At 45.3% G+C, this 26,715-nt stretch overlaps 1 pseudogene; it reads left to right on the top strand.

The window, feature by feature from the left end:
- Positions 1–876: 876 nt before the first annotated feature.
- LOC118395179 (polymeric immunoglobulin receptor-like) lies at positions 877–26,059 on the top strand (annotated as a pseudogene).
- The last annotated feature ends 656 nt before the right edge of the window (positions 26,060–26,715 follow it).

The following is a 26,715-nucleotide window of genomic DNA, read 5'->3' on the forward strand; positions in this document are numbered from 1 at the left end:
TGGGGATTTGAACCAGCAAGCTGGCCCAATGCTCCTAACTGCTGGGCTACCTGCACCCTAATTAATAACTGTTAATACATATTTTAAAAGTTGTTTGAATAATTGTCCATATATATTATGATTAATGAATGACGAGAAAGCTATTTGTAAATGACTCATTTACGGATTATTGCTGGATGATATTAAAAAGTTTTACAGAGTAGTGAAATTATTTCAGGAAGTAATTAGTCAAACAACTTCCTGCACTACACACACTAACACACACTCAGAGGGGTTCTCATGCACAATGCAGGAGCAGATCTTCCTGCACTACACACACTAACACACACTCAGAGGGGTTCTCATGCACAATGCAGGAGCAGATCTTCCTGCACTACACACACTAACACACACTCAGAGGGGTTCTCATGCACAATGCAGGAGCAGATCTTCCTGCACTACACACACTAACACACACTCAGAGGGGTTCTCATGCACAATGCAGGAGCAGATCTTCCTGCACTACACACACTAACACACACTCAGAGGGGTTCTCATGCACAATGCAGGAGCAGATCTTCCTGCACTACACACACTAACACACACTCAGAGTGGTTCTCATACACAATGCAGGAGCAGATCTTCCTGCACTACACACACTAACACACACTCAGAGGGGTTCTCATGCACAATGCAGGAGCAGATCTTCCTGCACTACACACACTAACACACACTCAGAGGGGTTCTCATGCACAATGCAGGAGCAGATCTTCCTGCACTACACACACTAACACACACTCAGAGTGGTTCTCATACACAATGCAGGAGCAGATCTTCCTGCACTACACACACTAACACACACTCAGAGTGGTTCTCATGCACAATGCAGGAACAGATCTTCCTGCACTACACACACTAACACACACTCAGAGGGGTTCTCATGCACAATGCAGGAACAGATCTTCCTGCACTACACACACTAACACACACTCAGAGGGGTTCTCATGCACAATGCAGGAGCAGATCTTCCTGCACTACACACACTAACACACACTCAGAGGGGTTCTCATGCACAATGCAGGAACAGATCTTCCTGCACTACACACACTAACACACACTCAGAGGGGTTCTCATGCACAATGCAGGAGCAGATCTTCCTGCACTACACACACTAACACACACTCAGAGGGGTTCTCATGCACAATGCAGGAGCAGATCTTCCTGCACTACACACACTAACACACACTCAGAGTGGTTCTCATGCACAATGCAGGAGCAGATCTTCCTGCACTACACACACTAACACACACTCAGAGTGGTTCTCATGCACAATGCAGGAGCAGATCTTCCTGTACTGGGGTGGTAACTGGACATAGAAGTATTGAGGGGACTGGAGTAAACAGGGTGTACAGGGTCTAAAGAGACTTGAACTAGCTGGGAGCCACAAGTCATCATGGTTATCCTGCTGGTCCTCACACTGAAGGTTGTCCTCCTCTTAGGTGAGTACATCAGTCTGAATGAACACATGTCCAGTGACTCCTCTCTATAGTTGGATAAATTTGGCTGTAACATTTTACAGTGTAACTCGTTCAGAGTAGAAACCCCTCTTACAGTATGTGAAATGGAAGCTGGGGTGTTTGTACTGTTTGTAACGAGACTGTTGGTGTGTCCTACAGCTGCTATGTGGAGTGTGTGTTCAGCAGAGTTGATCGTGGAAAGATATAAGGGAGGCAAGGCAGAGATCAGTTGCCCCTATAGTGAGGAGTGGAGGAGCCACCAGAAGTACATATGCAAAGGCAGCAAAATGGAGTGTATAACATTTTTGGGAGACAATGATATTGAGACTGAGGATGAAGAACGAAGCTCTAAATGGAGATACTCCCTATATGACGACAAAGGGGTCAGAGTCTTCATTGTGACCATCACCAACCTGATGTCAGATGATGCTGGAACATACTGGTGTGGAGTGGAACGATTTGGACTGGACCCTGAAGGGCATGGAGGTACTGTAAACCTTTGATTCTCATCCTCAAAACATTACCACTTTCATACTTAACATTTTACATTAAACATTCCTAATGAGGTCTCTGCTATTAGCCCGACTCCCAACTTGAGATCCCTACACATTGATTGCTTAACAGTTCATGCATACTGTGTTTTTAATTGACTCAACCTCAATGCATGATTTACATGATCATCAACATAAAGGAATTCATCTCAAGTTGGAATGAATTAGTCTGCTCATTCAACTTCCGTGAACAGTGGGATCAAACACACATGTATTTAGCATGTATTGGAGGACAGATAACTAACACATTAGACAAGGAAGTTTCATGGTGTATAATTCTTTGTCATTGGAGTTTCCAAACCTTACTTCTTATGGTATGTGTCACGAATATTACCGAAGGTGACTCCCCTTCTTGTTCGGGTGGCGCTCGGCGGTCGTCATCGACGGTCTACTAGCTATCGCCGATAGCTAGAGTAAGAGTAAGGCTCCTAGACACCTGCCATGAGGTAAATTACAACCTCTTCCCATTCCACAACGGCCGTGGACCCATCTATCGGTGGATTTTCTGACTGACCTTCCCCCCTCTCAGGGTAACACTACAATCCTGGTCGTTGTGGATCGTATTAACCCCTCGTTTAATGTGTCTCTTCTCAGGCCGGTGGTAGCTGGTCCCATGCAGGAAGATGAGGTTCCGGAGGTTCCTCCGCCCCCTCTGGACATCGAGGGGTCCCCGGCGTACACAGTACGAGCTATTCTGGACTCGAGACACCGGGTGAGAGGCTTGCAGTACCTCGTTGACTGGGAGGGGTACGGTCCGGAGGAGAGGTGCTGGGTTCCGGTGAGGGATATTCTAGACCCATCTATGTTGAGTGAATTCCATCGCCTCCGTCCGGATCGCCCAGCGCCTTGGCCCCCGGGTCGTCCCCGAGGCCAGCGTCGGTGCGCTGCGGGAGCTGCGCGTCAGGGGGGTACTGTCACGAATATTACTGAAGGTGACTCCCCTTCTTGTTCGGGTGGCGCTCGGCGGTCGTCGTCACCGGTCTACTAGCTATCGCCGATCCGTTGTTCTGTGTTCGTTTAGTTCTGTCTAATTGGTAGCACCTGTTTCTTGTTTGGTTGTTAAGATAGGGTTATATATAGTCTGTTCAGCCCGCTTCTGTTTCGTGCGGGCTTGTTCGCCTGTTTTCTTGTTTGAGTGTATTTTGTTGGCATTTGGGTTTCACGCTGTCCGTTTATATTTCTGTTCATTTGTGTTTCCACTTTTGTTCATGTTATGTTTCCGGGACATTAAAGCGTGTTGTTTTTCCCACATCTTTTGCTCTCTGTGCCTGACTCCACACCTCTTCACTCATTTATTCGTAACAGTATGTATTTATAATAAATCGGCTGAACTTATTTCTGAGCTCTAAGCCTGCATGTGTGTTTAAAATGACAGATCGGTGCTGTGAGAATCACACTGCAGTGACTGGCTATGAAGAACAGACAGTCTCCATTCATTGTATGTATGATGAAAAAACCGAAGACAATGAGAAATACTTCTGCAAAGTGACGACACAGTCGAGGTGCATAGATGATGTAAAAGTGACAACAACGAAAAGCCAGAACGGGAGGTTCTCACTGTTCGACAACAGGACAGCCGGAGCATTCACCGTGACCATCACCAGACTAACCCAAGAGGATGCTGGGCGATATCTCTGTGGTGTACAGAACAACCAAGCTCTCGATACCCTGTCAGCAGTCCAGCTTGATATCAAGAGTAAGACTGTTTTTTAATTTGCCTGTTTTGCATTGTGAGACAGATTGATCAGGACACAGTTGTATGTCAGTGAATTGAGAAGCTTAGATGGAATTATAACGACACAAGGCGAGACCCAGATGCAGTCACTAGAGGCAGATGGTTGGAGCTCTGGTATTTATTATAATCCAAGGGATAGACAAAAGGCAGGTTGGAGACAGGCAAGAGTTCATAGCCAGGGCAGAGTACAAAACGGTACAGGGCGGCAGGCAGGCTCGAGGTCAGGGGCAGGCAGAGTGGTCAGGCAGGCGGGCTCAGAGTCAGGACAGGCAAGGGTCAAAAACCAGGAGGATGAGAAAAAGAGAGACTAGGAAAAACCAGGAGCTGAGAGAAAACCACTGGTTGACTTGGCAAACAATACAAACTGGCACAGACAGACAGAAAACACAGGTATAAATTCCCAGGGGATAATGGTGAAGATGGGTGACACCTGGAGGGGGGTGGAGACAAGCACAAGGACAGGTGAGGCAGATCAGGGCGTGACAGGAATATAATGAGGGAGAGGGCTGGGTGTGCCTGTGTGAGTTGAGGCGTTAAAAACAACTGGAACACATCTTAACTTCCTATGTAATCTATTAAATGTGTCTACATCTGTCTCAGAAACCTGTCATGGCAGTTAAGATGTTATCAAGAATATAAAAGAACATTTGTTTGGCATAGCTCATACAGTATTACTCAACCGACTTTAACTGTGTTAAATTTAGGAGAGAGAGAGAGATAAAAAGAGACAGAGAGAGAGGGGTGGGCGGGAGCGAGCGAGAGAGCAAACGAGAAAGTGAGAGAGAGATAAAGAGACCCCAGAAAGTAAATCTCAGTAAGACAAAAATAATGGTGTTCCAAAAATAATTCAGTTGCCAGGACCGCAAATACAAATTTAGTCTAGACACCGTTGCCCTAGAGCAGACAAAAATACTAGACATACCTTGGCCTAAACATCAGTGCCACAGGTAACTTCCACAAAGCTGTGTAGTTCTGAGAGACAAAAGAAGAAGGGCCTTCTACGCCATCAAAAGGAATGGTGGTTGTGAGGTCTGGGGTCTGCTCACCAACCAAGAATTCACAAAATAGGAAAAACACCAAATTTGATACTGCATGCATATTTCAGAAAAAAATATCCTCTGAGTACAATGTAAAACACCTGATAATGCATGCAGAGCAGAATTAGGCCGATACCAGCAATTGATAAAAATCCAGAAAAGAGCCGTTACATTCTAGAACCACCTAAAATGAAGCGATTCCTAAACCTTCCGTAACAAAGCCATCACCTACAGAGAGTTTAACCCGGAGAAGAGTCCCCTAAGCAAGCTGGTCCTGGGGCTCTTTTCACAAACATAAACAGGCCCTACAGAGCCCCAGGACAGCAACACAATTACACCCAACTAAATCATGAGAAAACTAAAAGATAATTACTTGACACATTAGAAAGAATTAACAACAAATCTGAGCAAACTAGAATGCTATTTGGCCCTAAATATAGAGTACACAGTGGCAGAATACTTAACCCCTGTGACTGACCCAAATTTAAGGAAAGCTTTGACTATGTGCAGACTCAGTGAGCATAGCCTTGCTATTGACAGAGGCTGCCGAAGCCAGGCCTGGCTCTCAAGAGACGACAAGCTATGTGCACACTGACTGCTGAATGAGGTGGAAACTGAGCTGCACTTCCTCACCTCCTGTCAAATGTACGACCATATTAGAAACACACATTTCCCTCAAAATACACAGACCCACAAAGAATTTTAAAACAAATCCAATATTGATAAACTCCCATATGAGAGAGAGAGAGAGAGAGAGAGAGAGAGATATGACAACAAAAATACTTCGTTTTTTAGCAGCCCCAACAGTAACCACAACAGAAACTACTACAAGAACAGTAACAAACCCAGCTTCACCAACTCAGTCATCCTTAGCAACCTCCACTTGGCACCTATGTATGAGAGAGAGAGAGAGAGATACATGTAGTTGGCTAAATGACAACTAAAATATCTGAACAGGAAGAGCAGAAACCACACTTCCTTCTATACGCCTGTCAGCGATTGCAGCGATCAAGGTACATTTACAGTGCATTCAGAAAGTATTCATACACCTTGACTTATTACACATTTTGTTGCAATACAGTCTGACTTCAAAATTGAAGAAATTGGCACACAATAATTTTAGCAAATGTATTGAAAATTAAATACAGAAAAATCTAAATTACATAACTATTCAAATCCCTGAGTCAATACATGTTAGAATCACATTTGGCAGTGATTACAGCTGCGAGTCTTTCTGGGTAAGTCTCTAAGAGCGAACTAACCACGCTGCATTTTGGTCCGACTCTCTTTCGAGAGATGCATACCTGGATTGTACAATATTTGGACATTATTCTTTAAAAAAGTTCTGTCAAGTTGGTTGATGATCATTGCTAGACAGCCATGTTTAAGTCTTGCCATATATTTTCAAGCTGATTTAAGTGTAACCACTCAGGAGCATTCAATGTCCAACTCCAGTGTACATGTGGCCTTGTGTTTTAGGTTATTGTCCTACTAAAAGGTGAATTTGTCTCCCAGTGTCTTTTGGAAGGCAGACTGAACCAGGTTTTCATCTAGGAGTTTGCCTGTGCTTAGCTCTATTCCATTTATTTTTATCCGTGTTTGCTGATAACAAGCATACACATAACGTGATGCAGCCACCATGCTTGAAAATGAAGAGTGTTGTGTTGTGTCGAAATTGCCACAAACATAATGCTTTCTATTCAGGACATAAAGTTAATTTCTGTGACCCTTTCTTTGCAGTTTTACATTAGCGCCTCATTGCAAACAGGATGCATGCTTAGAATTGTTTTTATTCGGCGGCTGTCATGCTCATCTAAATGAATGGACCAAGGTGCAGCGTACTTAGAGTTCCACATGTTTAATAAATATGAAACTCACCAAAAATAATATAGAAGAAAATGAAACATGATGTTCTAGGCTGCTCACAGGCAGCTACACAAAAACAAGATCCCACAAACACTAGGTGGGAAAGAGCTGCCTAAATATGACCCCCAATCAGAGACAATGATAGACAGCTGCCTCTGATTGGGAACCATACCAGGCCAACAAAGAAATAGAAAACATAGATTGTCCACCCTAGTCACACCCTGACCTAACCAAATAGAGCATTAAAAGGATTTCTAAGGTCAGGGCGTGACAGTGGCACTAGTGATTCTGCGAATGGGGTAGAAGTGTTCCTTCAGATATCCTCTCTGCAGATTTTTTAATCTTTATTTTATTTCCCAAAAATATACACGTTGTTTATTTTATTCCCCATGCACTAACTAGCAGTGAAACATGGCGACAAAAAACAATCAAACAGCTAACGCAAAGGCCCTAGCAAGCAGCAGCTAGCGCCATTTTGAGTCTGGTGATGACAACTCTCCAGATGCGCAGCAACAAGACACTGCCACAGCAATGTGTCAAAAAATGAAAGAGGCTGTAATAAAAACTATCAATGATCGTTGTGATAGGCCTGAAACAAAGTTAGAGTGTCTAAAGACATCACAGGCGGAACTGAAGGGTGAGGCTGATGAGGCCCTGTCTGATCATAACACCCAGATTGGATCTCTGTAAACCACAAGTGCGCTGCTTAAAAAGAAGAATGAGGCGCTCCAAGCCAAGGTTCTCAATTGAGAAGACAGGAGTCGCAGGCTGAGCATCAAACTTGTGGGGATTTTGGAGGATGATGAACAAGGGAAACCCACAGTTTGTTTCCAAGCTCATTCCCAAGCTGCTGGGCAATGACAACTTCCCAAAGCCGCTCATCGTTGACCGTACACACCGCTATCTACGGGCAAAGCCCTCACCAGGTGCCAAGCCACGCACCATAATCGCAAGGGTACATCACTTTCAGGAAAAGGAGCTCATTCTACGACTTGGACGACAGCAATCTATGGAATAAAAAGACCAAAAGGTTCTCATCTTCCCCGACTACACCATGGAGGTGATGGAGCAATGATGCAGACCATGAGAGAGGCAGAAGTGAAATACATCCTGTGTTTTCCAGCCAAGCTACATGTTCATCACATTTGCATGACAGGAGTCTTCACCAAGTTACGTATAAAAACTACAGCAAACCCCTGAAAGGGTGAAATCACTCGCCACACATTTTTGGGATATTTATTTCATAATTTGTTTTATTTCACGTTTATTTAACCAGGTAGGCAAGTTGAGAACAAGTTCTCATTTACAATTGCGACCTGGCCAAGATAAAGCAAAGTAGTTTGACACATACAACAACACAGAGTTACACATGGAGTAAACAAACATACAGTCAATAATACAGTAGAAAAATAAGTCTATATACGATGTGAGCAAATGAGGTGAGAAGGGAGGTGAAGGCAACAAAAAAAGGCCATGGTGGCGAAGTAAATAAAATATAGAAAGTAAAACACTGGAATGGTAGATTTGCAGTAGAACACTGTGCAAAGTAGAGATAGAAATAATGGGGTGCAAAGGAGCATAATAAATAAATAAATAAATACAGTAGGGGGAAAAATACAGTTTGGGCTGAATTATAGATGGGCTATGTACAGGTGCAGTCATCTGTGAGCTGGTCTGACAGCTGGTGCTTAAAGCTAGTGAGGGAGATAAGTGTTTCCAGTTTCAGAGATTTTTGTAGTTCGTTCCAGTCATTGGCAGCACTTTGACTGAGCAAACAGTGGATTTGATGTTTATTCATAAACGGTAGAATATTGATTTGTTTTCCAAGAACCGCGGAGAGGGCTGTTAGTTAAGTCTGACTGCTGCTAGCTAACTAGCATAGTATTGGGTTTGTTCTAGCCATCATGCCCGGCGGTCCTCATTTACGTGAGATGTAGAGAAGGGTACTTCTTTTGGGGAAGCAGTGGGGAGGGAGGGTTTCTCTGGAGAAACAGTGGGGAGGGAGGGTTTCTCTGGAGAAACAGTGGGGAGGGAGGGTTTCTCTGGGGAGGTAGTGGGGAGGGAGGGTTTCTCTGGGGAGGTAGTGGGGAGGGAGGGTTTCTCTGGGGAGGCAGTGGGGAGGGAGGGTTTCTCTGGGGAGGTAGTGGGGAGGGAGGGTTTCTCTGGGGAGACAGTGGGGAGGGAGGGTTCCTCTGGGGAGGTAGTGGGGAGGGAGGGTTCCTCTGGGGAGACAGTGGAGAGGGAGGGTTTCTCTGGAGAAACAGTGGGGAGGGAGGGTTTCTCTGGAGAAACAGTGGGGGAGGGAGGGTTTCTCTGGAAAAACAGTGGGGAGGGAGGGTTTCTCTGGAGAAACAGTGGGGAGGGAGGGTTTCTCTGGGGAGGCAGTGGGGAGGGAGGGTTCCTCTGGGGAGACAGTGGGGAGGGAGGGTTTCTCTGGAGAAACAGTGGGGAGGGAGGGTTTCTCTGGAGAAACAGTGGGGGAGGGAGGGTTTCTCTGGAGAAACAGTGGGGAGGGAGGGTTTCTCTGGAGAAACAGTGGGGAGGGAGGGTTTCTCTGGGGAGGCAGTGGGGAGGGAGGGTTCCTCTGGGGAGGTAGTGGGGAGGGAGGGTTCCTCTGGGGAGACAGTGGGGAGGGAGAGTTCCTCTGGGGAGGCAGTGGGGAGGGAGGGTTCCTCTGGGGAGGTAGCGGGGAGGGAGGGTTCCTCTGGGGAGGTAGTGGGGAGGGAGGGTTCCTCTGGGGAGACAGTGGGGAGGGCGGGATTCTCTGGGAAGGTAGTGGGGAGGGAGGGTTTCTCTGGGGAGGCAGTGGGGAGGGAGGGTTCCTCTGGGGAGATAGTGGGGAGGGAGGGTTCCTCTGGGGAGGTAGTGGGGAGGGAGGGATTCTCTGGGGAGGTAGTGGGGAGGGAGGGTTTCTCTGAGGAGACAGTGGGAGGGAGGGTTTCTCTGGGGAGACAGTGGAGGGGAGGGTTTCTCTGGGGAGACAGTGGAGGGGAGGGTTTCTCTGGGGAGACAGTGGGGAGGGAGGGTTTCTCTTCGGAGACAGTGGAGGGGAGGGTTTCTCTGGGGAGACAGTGGAGGGGAGGGTTTCTCTGGGGAAGCAGTGGGGAGGGAGGTTTTCTCTGGGGAGACAGTGGGGAGGGAGGGTTTCTCTAGGGAGACAGTGGAGGGGAGGGTTTCTCTGGGGAGACAGTGGGGAGGGAGGGTTCCTCTGGGGAGACAGTGGGGAGGGAGGGTTCCTCTGGGGAGACAGTGGGGAGGGAGGGTTTCTCTGGGGAGACAGTGGGGAGGGAGGGTTTCTCTGGGGAGACAGTGGGGAGGGAGGGTTCCTCTGGGGAGACAGTGGGGAGGGAGGGTTTCTCTGGGGAGACAGTGGGGAGGGAGGGTTTCTCTGGGGAGACAGTGGGGAGGGAGGGTTTCTCTGGAGAAACAGTGGGGAGGGAGGGTTCCTCTGGGGAAGCAGTGGAGGGGAGGGTTTCTCTGGGGAGACAGTGGGGAGAGAGGGTTTCTCTGGGGAGACAGTGGGGAGGGAGGGTTTCTCTGGGGAAGCAGTGGAGGGAGGGTTCCTCTGGGGAAGCAGTGGAGGGGAGGGTTCCTCTGGGGAAGCAGTGGAGGGGAGGGTTTCTCTGGGGAGACAGTGGGGAGAGAGGGTTTCTCTGGGGAGACAGTGGGGAGGGAGGGTTCCTCTGGGGAGACAGTGGGGAGGGAGGGTTTCTCTGGGGTGACAGTGGGGAGGGTTCCTCTGGGGAAGCAGTGGAGGGGAGGGTTTCTCTGGGGAGACAGTGGAGGGGAGGGTTTCTCTGGGGTCTGTTACTGTGTTTTGTTCTTTTTTTCTGCTGCCAGAGAAGTTTTATTTAAATTCATACATATTTAAGATGTTTTATTTGAAATCTTCTTGGATATTAATGTGAGGAAACGATCTTGGGAATCAGTCAGATGTTAAAGGTGTCACATTAGTCTCGTGGAATGTGCACGAACCAGGGCACCTACACAAAAGGGATATGGTATTTAAGCAATCCATAAATTAAGGCAGGCACCTTGCTGACATATTCTAAAGAGATAAACAACTGCTTCAGTTGCTTTTCTCAGTTATATTCCTCCAGGTCTGATGCTTCTAGTTCTGAGTCCAAAGTCTTAAAAAATGAATAGATAAGAAACATTGGAAGATCCTGACACAGATGAAGGAAGCTGTGAAGAGAAACCATATTTATTGCATTAATGCGCCCCATGCGCCCCATCATAGAAAGAGGCAGTATTCTCCAGCTCTCTATGTTTTGATTTAGCTTTGCAACCAGTTCACTATAGTTAAGCTTAAAGATGAGCTTTGGATTTCTATGTATTTTTAGTCCCAGGTAAGTTAAATGGTCATGCACCACTTTAAATGGTATCCTCTCTAGATCATTTTACATGGTATCCTCTCTAGATCATTTTACACGGTATCCTCTCTAGATCATTTTACATGGTATTAAAGAATCAATTCAAACATTTTATCTGTTATTTACAAGTCACACTATATCAAAGGGAAAATTCCAAATGTTGACACCCTCCTTCTACAACATTTGTTTTATGATTTGCTACAGGGCCCTCCCAACTCAAAACACTTCATCACAGTTTGTCCCCTTTTTCTCCAACTACACAGAGGCCTCTACTGGTCATCTCAAGGAGAACTACAGATGATCTATGTGTAACATCTGCTTCCAACTTACACTCTCAAACACATAGATCCCCTGAACGCAGCTCACTTTCCAGCCCGCTTTCCAGCTCAAACTCTCAAACACATAGATCCCCTGATCCCAACCACTCTCCAGATCCCAACCACCTGAATTCTGATAACCTGTTCCCACACCGGTATGTCATTCACACACACTATTTAGTTCAGTTCTTTGTACCCCATCATTGTGAGGTGTTGTTTGTTTTGATACACATTCTAGTCGGAGCGCTGTTCATTTCCGTATTAGTCCTCCTGTGTATTGTAGATTTTTGGCCATCCTCACTAACGACGCCTTTTTGCCTCCTCCCTGCCTGTACTTTTTCCTATCAGATTTCCTGTCGTCAACCTCTTGCCTGATCTCCCGGACTACGTTATTAGCCTTTTATTAGCCAGTACCCTGCCTGTACTGTTACCTTTCTGGAGTCCCTGTGTATGACCTCCTGCCTGCCCCTGGACCCAGCTACCTGCCTCCTCCTGTGGTCTTTTACAAATAAACACCTGCTGCGCCCTGCACTTAAAACCAGCACTCTGTCTCCCATCGTATTCATTACACTATGGGGCACTGCCTCTACTAGTCATCTCAAGGAGACCTGCGGTAAAGAGTTAAATATTGAGATCTCAGATGATCTATGGGGAGAAGCCCTGTCTAGAATCACTCCTGTTCCATTATTGGCAGATATAAATTGATACAATACAAAGTCATGCATAGACTATTACTCCAAATTACATATCATTTCTCCTCAGGTCTCCCCACTGTGTGACACATGTAAAGCCTCAGAGGGTTCATTAAGTCATCTTTTTTGGCTCTGCCCCCTACTTAATAATATTTGATTGGTACTCAAAGGTATATGAGAGTGCCCATTGAACTTGCTCTCCTTGAGTCTGTTCTAAGATCATCCGATGAGGAAGGGTGACTGCAAAAAAATTTATCCTCATAGAATGGAAGTCACCCAACCCCCTTTGCTTCCATAGACGGCTAGTAGAAATTATTAATACCATTTACTTGGAAAATATTTGTTTTTTCAGGACTTACTTCTCCTACAGATCTCTCAAGATTCGGGGTCCGTCTCTGGACCGTCTTGACAGAGACTGACTGTGAAAACTGACGAGGAACTCTTACTGTTGTAACTGTCACTGTTGCTCTATTCTTGTCCCATGTCTTGCTTAAGCAATACTTCATTTCATATGTCTGGCAGCTGTGTTTTTTTGTGTGCTCAATTTCCTCCTATCACAGCCATTAAACTATGTCACTGTTTTAAAGTCACCATTGGCCTCATGGTGAAATCCCAGAGCTGTTTCCTTACTCTCTGCCAACTGAGTTAGAAAGGATGCCTGTATCTTTGCAGTGACTGGGTGTATTGATACACCTTCCAAAAGGTAATTAATAACTTTAAAAAGCGTCAGTTTATTTATTTCCCATCGCCCAATAGGTGCCCTTCTTTGTGAGGCATTGGAAAACCTCCCTGGTCATTGTGGTTGAATCTGTGTTTGAAATTCACTGCTCAACTGATGGAGCTATTGTATGTGTGGGGTACAGAGATGAGATAGTCATGTTAAACACTATTATTGCACACAGAGTAAGTCCATGCAATTTGTGTGACTTGTTAAACTGTAATGCTGAACTTACTAAAAAGTAAAGTAAAGGGTTGTGAATACTTTATAATGTACTGTACATCTCATTCAATTCAGGAAGTAACCAGCAATGCAGATTCTCTTCTATGCTTTTCATTAACCACGTTTCCACCCACTGTTTTGATGCAAATAAAGTCGTACAGTCTGAAAAAAAATCACATCTGTGATAGAAACTAAGTTTAAGTACAATTTGATAAACGCTGACAGATCATTTGATCTTTCGATATGGTGTGGTCTTTTTGTGTCTGTAAAATGAATAATACGAGAAAAGCTGGTGAAACTCCTTTATGCGCAAATATTTATACAATAACAATCATACCGAAGTCAACTTGGAGTCACGCAATGATGTGGTGTGTGGTCCTCCCACTACAACTCGGGAATCTCTGCAGTTTATTCGGCTACAGATTAAATAACTTTTGATGAGCTTCACAGGGAGGGTGAAAGTGCACAGTAATGAGCTTGATGCTCCTTTCCAATGAATATCGCTGGTTTTATTCTGGTGACATATTGATTTATGTTTGACTGCCATTTGATAAATACAAATATTATTGCGCTTATCCATATTAATCTCATAATGTAGACTAGCCTACCCAGTACCCTCACAGCCTACTGTATCTATGAGCTGTTGACTAGAGCACACATGCCAAGTCCAGAGAAGAAACATTTGCTATTTAATGTAACAGTTTTTGTGACAAACAATAGGTGGAGTTTAAAATGTGACGGAAACACATGAAACTTTAGATTTTTATTCAGTACATGAAAATTTAAGCGGAAAAGTATGTCATCACAAATCGCAACAAATTTGTTTAGTGGAAACACCATTGGTGGGAAAAAATGATTTTTTTTGTAGTTGCTGTTTTACGAATATTTCCATGAAATTCTGTCACCAATTGGATGGAAACCTATCTTAATATGAATATCTTTGGAATTGGAATTTGGTTTACTTTTCGAATGACTTTAATTTAAATGGAATTGACCCCAACTCTGATAGAAGTTGGGTGAGTTCATCTGTCAGACACACAAGCATACTGTAGGTATGAGACACAATTCTCTCTTTCTCTCACACACACACACACACACACACACACACACACACACACACACACACACACACACACACACACACACACACACACACTCACACACACACACACACACACACACACACACACACACACACACACACACACACACACACACACACACACACACACACACACACACACACACACACACACACACACACACACACACACACACACACACACACACACACACACACACACACACAGGGGAAGTTACTCACACCCAGTCTTCAATTCCAAGAAACTTGCATATACAATCTTCCTTTGACCCTGGTTGAGAAATAGAGGTCTCATTGAGAACAGGGCTCTGAAAACCTCCTGAACAGACTGCTGCAGCCCAATATTGACATGTGTGAAGTGTATGACACTGTGTGTGTGTGTGTGTGTGTGTGTGTGTGTGTGTGTGTGTGTGTGTGTGTGTGTGTGTGTGTGTGTGTGTGTGTGTGTGTGTGTGTGTGTGTGTGTGTGTGTGTGTGTGTGTGTGTGTGTGTGTGTGTGTGCTGTGTTCCACAGCTGTCTCCTCAGCACCCAGGGTGAACACAGACACTCGGGTCAACATAGAGGTCAGTGTGTGCGTGTGTGCAAGCGCCTGCCTGTGAGCGTCATTGCATGTCTGTGTGATAAATATATATATATATATTTATCACAGCTCGGGTCGCCAAGCCACATAATCATACACACCTGAAGCAATGACCTGCGTGCTCAGCAGGAGAGGGTGGTGTCTTCACTACGGGGAGTGATGAGGAAGCCTCCACAATCTTCCTCAACTCAATGATCGTGATGTCAACTTCCACCCTGCCACAATCCAAAGAATAATGTCAGCCTCTCCCGGGACTGTGCCCTGTGACCCAATGTACACATGGCCCACCATCCCACCCTCGATCTGGACTGTGCCCTGTGACCCAATGTACACCTGGCCCACCATCCCACCCTGGATCTGGACTGTGCCCTGTGACCCAATGTACACCTGGCCCACCATCCCACCCTCGATCTGGACTGTGCCCTGTGACCCAATGTACACCTGGCCCACCATCCCACCCTGGATCTGGACTGTGCCCTGTGACCCAATGTACACCTGGCCCACCATCCCACCCTCGATCTGGACTGTGCCCTGTGACCCAATGTACACCTGGCCCACCATCCCACCCTCGATCTGGACTGTCTCTATGACCATGTTCATCTCTACAGGAAGACAGTCCCCATCCTTGCCAAGACTCTCAAGGACGTTGCTTTAAACCTCAACCCGACCTCTCCACCCAGGAACAGCGGATCAATCTCCACCCCTCCGAGATCACCGAGACAACAACCCGAACCAGCACCCTGGACCCCCCCAGCCACGGCCACAGCACCAACCTCAATGCTTACCACAGCCAACACAGCACGGACCAGCCCAGCTTCAGAACCACCCAGACGAGCCCCAACCACCGCAGACCCACACCTGGAGGAGCCACAGTCCGGCAGGCAGAGCTACGCACAGTCTGTGAAAGGAGCAACTGGCCCATACCCCACCAACGAAATTAGTGACATTAAACACATGCTGAGTCTACTATGCTCACATGTGATAGGCCAAGGGTCATGGATGCTCACATGTGATAGGTCGAGGGTCATGGTAAGATGAGCACAAGAATTCCACCATCCTCACGCTACATCCACCCAAGTTGATGACACAAATGCTATCTTAAATGATAAACAAATCACATTTGCATAGTACGATTTTACGTAATAAGATTGAAAAATCCTATTTTTATAGTTCTTGTTGGATTGTAAGGGTTTGTCTAATTTTTAAGGTAAAGAAAAAAACATTTTGAAATCTTTTTACATTGCATATTGGAATTTACAAGTATTGAAGTCCTCTGCTTTTGGGCTAAAGAGCAGGAACCCAGACTTCCTGAAAGAAACTGATGATGTTGATATTGTAGGACTACAGGAAACATGGTGCAGAGGTGATGTTTCCACTGGCTGTCCACTAGGTTATAGGGAGATAATCATACCATCCACTGGCTGTCCACTAGGTTATAGGGAGATAATCATACCATCCACTGGCTGTCCACTAGGTTATAGGGAGATAATCATACCATCCACTGGCTGTCCACTAGGTTATAGGGAGATAATCATACCATCCACTGGCTGTCCACTAGGTTATAGGGAGATAATCATACCATCCACTGGCTGTCCACTAGGTTATAGGGAGATAATCATACCATCCACTGGCTGTCCACTAGGTTATAGGGAGATAATCATACCATCCACTGGCTGTCCACTAGGTTATAGGGAGATAATCATACCATCCACTGGCTGTCCACTAGGTTATAGGGAGATAATCATACCATCCACTGGCTGTCCACTAGGTTATAGGGAGATAATCATACCATCCACTGGCTGTCCACTAGGTTATAGGGAGAGAATCATACCATCCACTGGCTGTCCACTAGGTTATAGGGAGATAATCATACCATCCACTGGCTGTCCACTAGGTTATAGGGAGATAATCATACCATCCACTGGCTGTCCACTAGGTTATAGGGAGATAATCATACCATCCACTGGCTGTCCACTAGGTTATAGGGAGAGAATCATACCATCCACTGGCTGTCCACTAGGTTATAGGGAGATAATCATACCATCCACTGGCTGTCCACTAGGTTATAGGGAGATAATCATACCATCCACTGGCTGTCCACTAGGTTATAGGGAGATAATCATACCATCCACCAAATGAAAACGAATCACACAGGGCAGAGACTCAGGGGGAATGCTAATATGGTATAAATCTGAACTAATTAATTCAATCGAATTGATCAAAACAGGAGAATTCTTATTCTGGTTAAAAATCAACAAGGAGGCTATCTTATCAGATAATAACATATTCCTCTGTGCCACATACAGTACATTCCCCCTCAGAGTCACCTTACTTCAATGAAGAGAGTTTCTCAATTCTTCAGGGGGAGATGAGTCACTTTCAGGCCCAAGGCAACATGCTGGTCTGTGGAGACCTGAATGGTAGAACAACAGAAGAAACAGACACTATTAACAGTCATGGGGACAAACACCTACCAGGAAGCAACAACCTTTCCATCCCCACATACCCCCCCAGAAACAACTATGACAAAGTGAAAAACAAAAATGGAGTATAGCTCCGGAAGCTCTGTTGAACACTGGGCCTGTACATAGTGTTGTGTCTGTACTATCATTAAATTGAAGACTTATAGTTTTTATCAAAGATTCTCTGTAATTAGTATTACGCGATCAACTGATTTATCATATAACTGTAATTAACTAGGAAGTCGGGGCACCAAGGAAAAATATTCAGATTACAAGGTTATAATTTCCTAATATAACCTTTCAGATCATTTCATATCTGATCCATAGTCTTCTGAATAATGAATTATTTACTTTACCTCACGTTAGTTTAATTCCAAACGTCGTAAATTGTTGGTTATCTGCACGAACCCAGTCTTCACTATGAGTCATCCATACATCAATTGTCTTAAATCATTTATTTATTACTAACTAAGTAATTCACAGAAATGCATAAACAAACAGTAAATATGGTTACAATAAATGATAGGAGAATGTGCCCTAGTGGGCTGAACCGGCATCGTGGCTTGTTAGACAAAAGGGGAAGTGGGGGTTGACTAAGAAGTCACTACAGAGTGATAATTATAACAACTGAAATGCTAATCCTTTGCACATGAATGCTCACTCATTCGGGAACGATTGCAATCAATATATATATTTATGCTCAGTGTGTCGTCTTGATCGATGGTGAAAAGTTGTTTCTTTTGTAGAATTGTCCGTCTCCCTCTCTCTCTCTGTCGTGGTTATAGTGGAGAGTTCAGAGTGACATTAATTTCGCGTTCAATGATACCGAATTCCTAGCTGCAGACTAGTAATTAATATCAAAGACTTGTTCTTATTCTGTCGGTATCGATAGTCTAAGAGTTTAACCACGTGGTATGGTTCAAAGATTCAGCAATGGTTTTACAACCTTTGTCCTCCTAATGGAGAAAAACATGTTCTGGTGATAATTTCTCAAAGTTGGGTTTTATCAGGAATTGCAGAAAAGGGCTGTCCCAGGACGCCTGACCCTAACTGGGCTCAGGGGCAGTCCTCTGATTTAGTTAACTCCAATTCCCTTTTTGAGTTTTCCTTCATTAAACAGTCCAAAATCACATTGTAAAATTGTGTAAACAGTATCATACTCACTCATTCATCTTATACAACAATTAGATGTAAACCTCATATCTTAGGCTATTATATAAACAGAGTTATGGTAATGTGACCACACCATCTCCCATGAGCTTCCCCAAGTTGTAACAAACGGACCAGTTCGTAGCTGGATTCTTCACCGATCTTTTATACTTTCTCCGGAACATGAAATTTGTTCGTACCTCAAGTTCTGTGAGGTGGAAGAAATTCCTTTGTGCTCCATGAAAATTTACTCTGCCTCTTATACTATGTGGCCATGTGGCAGGTTCTTCTCAGGAATTTACAACCTCTCTCTGACCACAGCAGCCTAGTTGAAGGAGGCAAGGGGGAGGCAGGGAGAGGGAGATGGGGCTTGCTATACCCAAAGAGGGCAACGTCATGACAATAGTCTACGGTAGGTTAAGAGGGGACTCTTTTGGTCGGTACATCAACAGCTCTTCCCTTGGCAGCAGTACTGTAGACTACTTCATTACTGACCTCAACCCAGAGTCTCTGAGCCTTCACAGTCAGACCACTAACACATCTCTCAGACCACAGTAAACTCACAGTGTATCTAAGAAGAGCGGAACCCAACCATGAAGCATCACGGCCCAATAAATGACATGGTACTAAACAGGCCTATAGATGGAGTGCAAACAGTACAAAAAAATACAATCTCTCCTGGACAACTTTTTAGCCTTAACTTTCTCCTACAGCAATGAAGGTGTAAATGTGGCCGTTTGGAACATAAACTTTATATTTGACAAATTAGCCTCCTTGGCTAATCTAAAGAAACATAAGAGCTAGACAAAATAAATAGATAATGGGAAATGGTTTGAAAAATGAAATAATGAAAAATGACTGCAAAAATTGAAGAAAATCATTGAGAAATATATCTAATCAAAAACACAGAGACCCAGACAACAAAAATATACACCTTCAATATGGAGAAACACTGAAGCAATGCAAACACACCCTAAGAACAAAAAAGGTACAGCACATTAGAAATCAGCTGGATGGAATTGAGGAATCCATAGAATCAAACCACTTCTGGGAGAATTGGAATAAATGAAACAAACCTCATCAATTGGCTCTCCAAAATGGGGACATGTGGAGAAATCACTTTGCAAACATCTACAGCAATATAACAAAGAGACCAGAACAAAAACATATACAATAAAAATGACAAATCCTTGAATCAGTAGTCAAAGACTATCAGAATCCTGTGTATCACAGAAGAATAATTATTGGAAAAACTATGCACTCTCCAACCCCAAAATGCCTTTTTAATGAAATTATCTAATATACGGGCCACAAATTCCAATTGGCTATACTCAAACTCTTCAACATTATCCTCACTGCAGGTATTTTCCCCAATATTTGGAGCCAAGGATTGATCACACCAATCTATAAAAATTGAGACAAATTTGACCCAAATAATTACAGAGGAATTTGTATTAACAGCAACTTGGGAAAAATTCTCTGCAGTATCATAAATAGCAAATTACATAATTTCCTTGATGAACACAACGTCCTAAATAGAAACCAGATTGGATTTTTTGGGGGAATTATCGTACAACAGTCCACATTTACACCCTCCACACTCTAATTGATAAACAAGTAAACCAAAACAAAGGCACAATCTACTTGTGTTTTGTTGACTTCAAGAAAGCATTTGATTCAATTTGGCACAAAGGTATTTTTTTTATAAACTAATAGAAAGTGGTATTGGAGGGAAAACATATGATGTTATGAAATGAATGTACACTTAAAACAAATGTGCGGTTAAAGTTGGCAACAAGCAAACTAACTTCTTCTCTCAGGGGTGTGGAGTGAAACAGGGCTGCCCAATAAGTCCAACACTATTTAACATCTACATTAATGAATTGGCAAAAACATTAGAAGAATTTGCAGCACCTGGTCTCACCATACACAATACTGAAATCAAGTGTCTACTGTATGCAGATGACCTGGTGTTGCTGTCTCCCACCAAGGAGAAGTTACAGCAGCCCCTAGATCATCTGCACGGGTTCTGTCAGACCTGGACTCTGACTGTAATCTAAAAAAACAGAATATAATGATATTCCAGAAAAGGTGTGAAAAACAGGATGACAAATATAAATTCTATGTTTACATTGTTCTATTAGAACACACCAGAAACTACACGTACCTAGGACTAAATATCAGCAATACAGGTAGCTTCCACGTGACTGCGAAGGAGCTGAGAGACAAAGCAAGAAGAGCATTGTATGCCATTAAAAGGAACATTAAAATCGAAATTCCAATCCGAATCTGTCTCAAAATGTTCCAATCAGTTATAGAACCAATTGCTCCATATAGCAGCGAACTATGGGATCCGGTCTCTAACAATGAATTTACCAAATGGGACAAACATCCAATCGAAATACTACATGCAGAGTTTTGCCAGATGGTTTTGCAAGTGCAAAGAAAAACTCAAAATAATGCATGTAGAGCAGAATTTGGCCAATACCCCCTCGTTATTCGAATAGAAAAAAGAGCCATTGTCACGCCTTGGTCATTGTATTTTGTGTTTTCGTTATATTATTTGGTCAGGCCAGGGTGTGACATGGGTTTATGTTATTGTATTTTCGTATTGGGGTTTGTAGTATTTGGGATCGCGGCTGATTAGGGGTGTTGTATAGGCTTGGCTGCCTGAGGCGGTTCTCAATCAGAGTCAGGTGATTCTCGTTGTCTCTGATTGGGAACCGTATTTAGGTAGCCTGAGTTTCGCTTTGTATTTCGTGGGTGATTGTTCCTGTCTCTGTGTAGTTTCACCAGATAGGCTGTAATTAGATTTCACGTTCCGTTTGTTGTTTTGTATTTTGTAATAGTTATTTCATGTGTCGCTTTTGTCATTAAAGTCATGAGTAACCACCACGCTGCATTTCGGTCCGACTCTCTTTCTACAAACGAAGAACGACGTTACAGAATCACCCACCACACTCGGACCGAGCAGCGTGTTAACAGGCAGCAGCAAAGAGAGGACGTTATGGACAGCAGAGGAATGGAGTATATGACGTGGGAAGAAATAGACAGGTGGGAGGCCGACCCAGAGAGATTGCCGGAGCCCGCCTGGGATTCGCTGGAGCAGTGCGAAGAGGGCTATAGGCGAATGGAGTCGAAAAGAAAAACACGGCGGCGCAGAGCGAAACCCGAAAGTAACCCCCAAATATTTATTGGGGGAGGGCTCAGAGAGAGAGTGGCTGAGTCAGGAGTCAGACCTGAGCCTACTCTCCCTGTTAATTGTGAGGAGCAGTGATATAAGGACTTCTTGTCTTGGGAGATGATATTAGACGGAAAAGGACCTTGGGCTCAGCCTGGAGAATATAGCCGTCCCAAGGAAGAAATAGAGGCGGCTAAAGCGGAGAGGCGCTGGCATGAGGAGGCAGCACAGCGACGCGATTGGAAGCCCGAAAAGCAGCCCCAAAAAAATATTGGGGGGGGGCTTAATGGGAGTATGGCTATGCCAGGTAGGAGACCTGCGCAAACTTCCTGTGCTTACCGGTGGGCTAGAGAGACCGGGCAGGCACCGTGTTATGCTATGGAGCGCACGGTGTTTCCAGTACGGGTGCATAGCCCGGTGCGGCACATACCAGCCCTTCGTATTGGCCGGGCTAGAGTGGGCATCGAGCCAGGTAAGCTTGGGCAGGCTCGGTGCTCAAGAGTTCCAGTGCGCCTGCACGGTCCGGTCTATCCAGAGCCACCTCCACACACCAGTCAAATCAAATCAAATCAAATGTATTTATATAGCCCTTCGTACATCAGCTGATATCTCAAAGTGCTGTACAGAAACCCAGCCTAAAACCCCAAACAGCAAGCAATGCAGGTGTAGAAGCACGGTGGCTAGGAAAAACTCCCTAGAAAGGCCAAAACCTAGGAAGAAACCTAGAGAGGAACCAGGCTATGTGGGGTGGCCAGTCCTCTTCTGGCTGTGCCGGGTGGAGATTATAACAGAACATGGCCAAGATGTTCAAATGTTCATAAATGACCAGCTTGGTCGAATAATAACAAGGCAGAACAGTTGAAACTGGAGCAGCAGCACAGTCAAGTGGACCGGGGACAGCAAGGAGTCATCATGTCAGGTAGTCCTGGGGCACGGTCCTAGGGCTCAGGTCCTCCGGTAGCAACTCCTCGCACCAGGCTTCCTGTGCGTGTCCTCGATACTGTAGCACCAGTTCCAGCACCACGCACCAGGCCTTCTGTGCGCCTCGCCTGTTCAGCAAAGCCAGAGCCTTCCTTCCCTCCTGCGCTGTCGGAGTCTCCCGCCTCTCCAGCGCTGTCGGAGCCTTTCTCCTCTCCTGCGCTACCGGAGTCTCCTGTCTGTTCAGTGCTATCAGAGCCTTCCTTCCCTCCTGCGCTGTCGGAGTCTCCTCCCGCCTGTTCAGCGCTATCAGAGCCTTCCTCCCCTACAGCGCTGCCGGAGCCTCCTGCCTGTTCGGAGCAGCCTGAGCTGTCAGTCTGCAGGGAGCTGTCAGTCTGCAGGGAGCTGTCAGTCTGCAAGGTGCTGTCAGTCTGCATGAAGCAGCCAGAGCTGTCAGTCTGCAAAGAGCTGCCAGTCTGCGGGGTGCTGTCAGCCTGCATGGAGCAGTCAGAGCTGTCAGTCTGCATGAAGCAGCCAGAGCTGCCAGTCTGCAAGGAGCTGCTAGTCTGCAAGGTGCTGCCAGCCTGCATGAAGCAGTCAGAGCTGTCAGCCTGCATGGAGCAGTCAGAGCTGTCAGCCTGCATGGAGCAGTCAGAGCTGTCAGTCTGTATGAAGCAGCCAGAGCTGTCAGTCTGCATGAAGCAGCCAGAGCTGCCAGTCTGCAAGGAGCTGCTAGTCTGCAAGGTGCTGCCAGCCTGCATGGAGCAGTCAGAGCTGTCAGTCTGTATGAAGCAGCCAGAGCTGTCAGTCTGCATGAAGCAGCCAGAGCTGCCAGTCTGCAAGGAGCTGCTACTCTGCAAGGAGCTGCCAGTCTGCAAGGTGCTGCCAGCCTGCATGGAGCAGTCAGAGCTGTCAGCCTGCATGGAGCAGTCAGAGCTGTCAGTCTGTATGAAGCAACCAGAGCTGTCAGTCTGCATGAAGCAGCCAGAGCTGCCAGTCTGCAAGGAGCTGCTAGTCTGCAAGGAGCTGCCAGTCTGCAAGGTGCTGCCAGCCTGCATGGAGCAGTCAGAGCTGTCAGTCTGCATGACGCAGCCAGAGCTGTCAGTCTGCAAGGAGCTGTCAGTCTGCAAAGAGCTGCCAGTCTGCAAGGAGCTGTCAGCCTGCATGGAGCAGCCAGAGCTGTCAGTCTGCAAGGAGCTGTCAGTCTGCATAGAGCAGCTATATCCGCCAGTCAGCCATGATCTTCTAGATCTGCCAGTCAACCAGATTCTTCCAGATCTGCCAGTCAACCAGTCTCTTCCAGATCTGCCAGTCAACCAGTCTCTTCCAGATCTGCCAGTCAACCAGTCTCTTCCAGATCTGCCAGTCAACCAGTCTCTTCCAGATCTACCAGTCAACCAGTCTCTTCCAGATCTGCCAGTCAACCAGTCTCTTCCAGATCTGCCAGTCAACCAGTCTCTTCCAGATCTGCTAGTCAACCAGAATCTTCCAGATCTGCCAGCCAGCCAGGATCTACCGGAGCCTACTACCTACCTGAGCTTCATCTCATTACTGGGCTTCCTCTCATTACTGGGCTTCCTCTCAGTACTGGGCTTCCTCTCAGTTCCTCTCGTTATATTATTTGGTCAGGCCAGGGTGTGACATGGGTTTATGTTATTGTATTTTCGTATTGGGGTTTGTAGTATTTGGGATTGCGGCTGATTAGGGGTGTTGTATAGGCTTGGCTGCCTGAGGCGGTTCTCAATCAGAGTCAGGTGATTCTCGTTGTCTCTGATTGGGAACCGTATTTAGGTAGCCTGAGTTTCGCTTTGTATTTCGTGGGTGATTGTTCCTGTCTCTGTGTAGTTTCACCAGATAGGCTGTAATTAGATTTCACGTTCCGTTTGTTGTTTTGTATTTTGTAATAGTTATTTCATGTGTCGCTTTTGTCATTAAAGTCATGAGTAACCACCACGCTGCATTTCGGTCCGACTCTCTTTCTACAAACGAAGAACGACGTTACAGCCATCAAATTTTACAACCATCTCAAAACAAGTCATCCCAAAACATTCCATCACACAGCTTTACAATGTCAAGAGATGAAACAAGAGAAGAGTCCCCTAAGCCAGCTGGTTCTGAGGCTCAGTTCACTAACCGAAACCAACCCCATAGAGTGTCAAGACATCACTCAGACAATCTGGCCAAACCAAATAATCACAAAGCAAAAATAATTATATATCCCCTATTGGAAAGACACCACAAAAAATCTAAGTAAACTTCAATGCTATTTGTCTCTAAACAGACAGTACATGGTGGCAGACTATCTGATAACTTTTCCCATTGAGTTTTCTTTTGGCTTTCATACGATGTCATGTGTCTTCTCAGTCAGGTTGAGACTGGTGTTACTACTATTGCTTTAATGTATAATTATTCTCATTAATATTGTTATGAAAGTTGCTGTTAATGCTAATCCCATTTCCACTACTACTATTATTATTGCTGTTGGTCCCAGCATTTAGGTTGTGTATACTTAAAAAATGTAAGTAATTTACTTGCAATGTCAATAAAGTCTATTGAAATGATTTGAGAGAGAGAAAAAGAGATAGAGAGAGAGAGAATGTTCTAATCTAAACTGAACAAAAATATAAATGCAACATGCAACAATTTCAACGATTTTACTGAGTTACCGTTCATATTTTAAAAAATCAGTCAATTGAAATAAATAAATTAGGCCCTAATCTATGGATTTCACATGACTTGGCAGGGGCACAGTCTTAGGTGGACTTGGGAGGGCATAGGCCCACCCACTTGGGAGCCAGGCCCAGCCAATCAGAATGAGGTTTTCCCCACAAAAGTGCTTTATTACAGACAAACATTCCTTAGTTTCATCAGCTGTCCAGGTGGCTGGTCTCAGACGATCCCACAGGTCAAGATGTCGGATGTGGAGGTTCTCGGCTGGTGTGGTTACACGTGGTCGGCGGTTGTGAGGCTGGTTGGATGTACTGCCAAATTCTCAAAAAATGATGTTGGAGGCAGCTTATGGTAGAGAAATTAACATAAAATTCTGTGGCAACAGATCTGCTGGACATTCTTGCAGTCAGCATGTCGATTGTACGCTCCCTCAAAACTTGAGTAATCTGTGGCGTTGTGTGACAAAACTAAAGATTTTAGAGTTGCTCATTTATTGTCCCCAACACAAGGTGCACCTGTGTAATAATCATGCTGTTTAATCAGCTTGTTGATATGCCACACCTGTCAGGTAGATGGATTATTTTGGCAAAGGAAAAATACTCACTAAAAAAAGATGTAAACAAATGTGTGAACAAAATTTGAGAGAAATAAGCTTTTTGTGCGTAAGGAACATTTCTGGGATCATTTCAGCTCAGGAAACATGGGACCAACACTTTACATGTACCATTTATATTTTTGTTCAGTGTATGTTCTTCCCTCTCTCATCATGTCCTCCTGTCCTTCTCCTTTTCCTCCTATCCAGGGTTTTCATGGTGATGGTGACTATGAGGAAATAAAGGACTGCTCCCTACAATCCAGCATCTACGCCAACCTACCCACAAGCCCCCCTGACTCTCTCAACTCCTCCAGCGTCAACTTCCACAAGAACGCCAGCTACCCCAATGAAGCAACTGTGACCATCGCGAGAGGGCACTTCTTCTGGTGACTAAGCTACTGTCAACATTGGTCAAATCCCTGAGGCTCCTCCCATCTACTATACAGTCAGCAAACCCAGAGACACCTGACTAACTGACAACCAATCACAAGGGACATATACACACTTGCAACAAATCATAAGTGACATGTTATTATAATAGTTATTGTCACATCTGCTCCTGCCACACCCCCTAGTGGACATCCTGTGTCTCCTTGACCTGCAGCCACTCCTCCAGTACACTCTCTCTACCTCTCCCTTTCTGTTTGTGTTGTTGGAGACAGGTGTGCTGGAGCCAGAGCGGATCCTCACCAGCTGCAATCCGTTCCATTATCATGACCTCTACAAATACTCAGTCCTGCCACTTCCACTCTGCCAGATCGTGTTCTCCGTTCAGTCAGTCATGCTTCTAGCTATTTGTTGTTATTTAAGATCTTGTATCCTGCTGTGCCTGTTTCCTTGCCTGACGCTGTTTCTCCTCTCACTGCAGTTTTGCTGCTCTGACTTTGGTTCCTGTCTCCTGTTCCACATCTCACAACCCGGCTACCATGTTCTGGATACAACTCATCATCACTCCCTTGGATTCCCCTCCGGACCTATTCACCCTGTCCCAACCCAGCTCACTCCAACCTCAGCCTCCACATCTGGTTTCCTACAACTCATCCAAGCTTC

This window comes from Oncorhynchus keta, chromosome 15 (assembly GCF_023373465.1).
Source record: "Oncorhynchus keta strain PuntledgeMale-10-30-2019 chromosome 15, Oket_V2, whole genome shotgun sequence".
Lineage (NCBI taxonomy): Eukaryota > Metazoa > Chordata > Actinopteri > Salmoniformes > Salmonidae > Oncorhynchus > Oncorhynchus keta.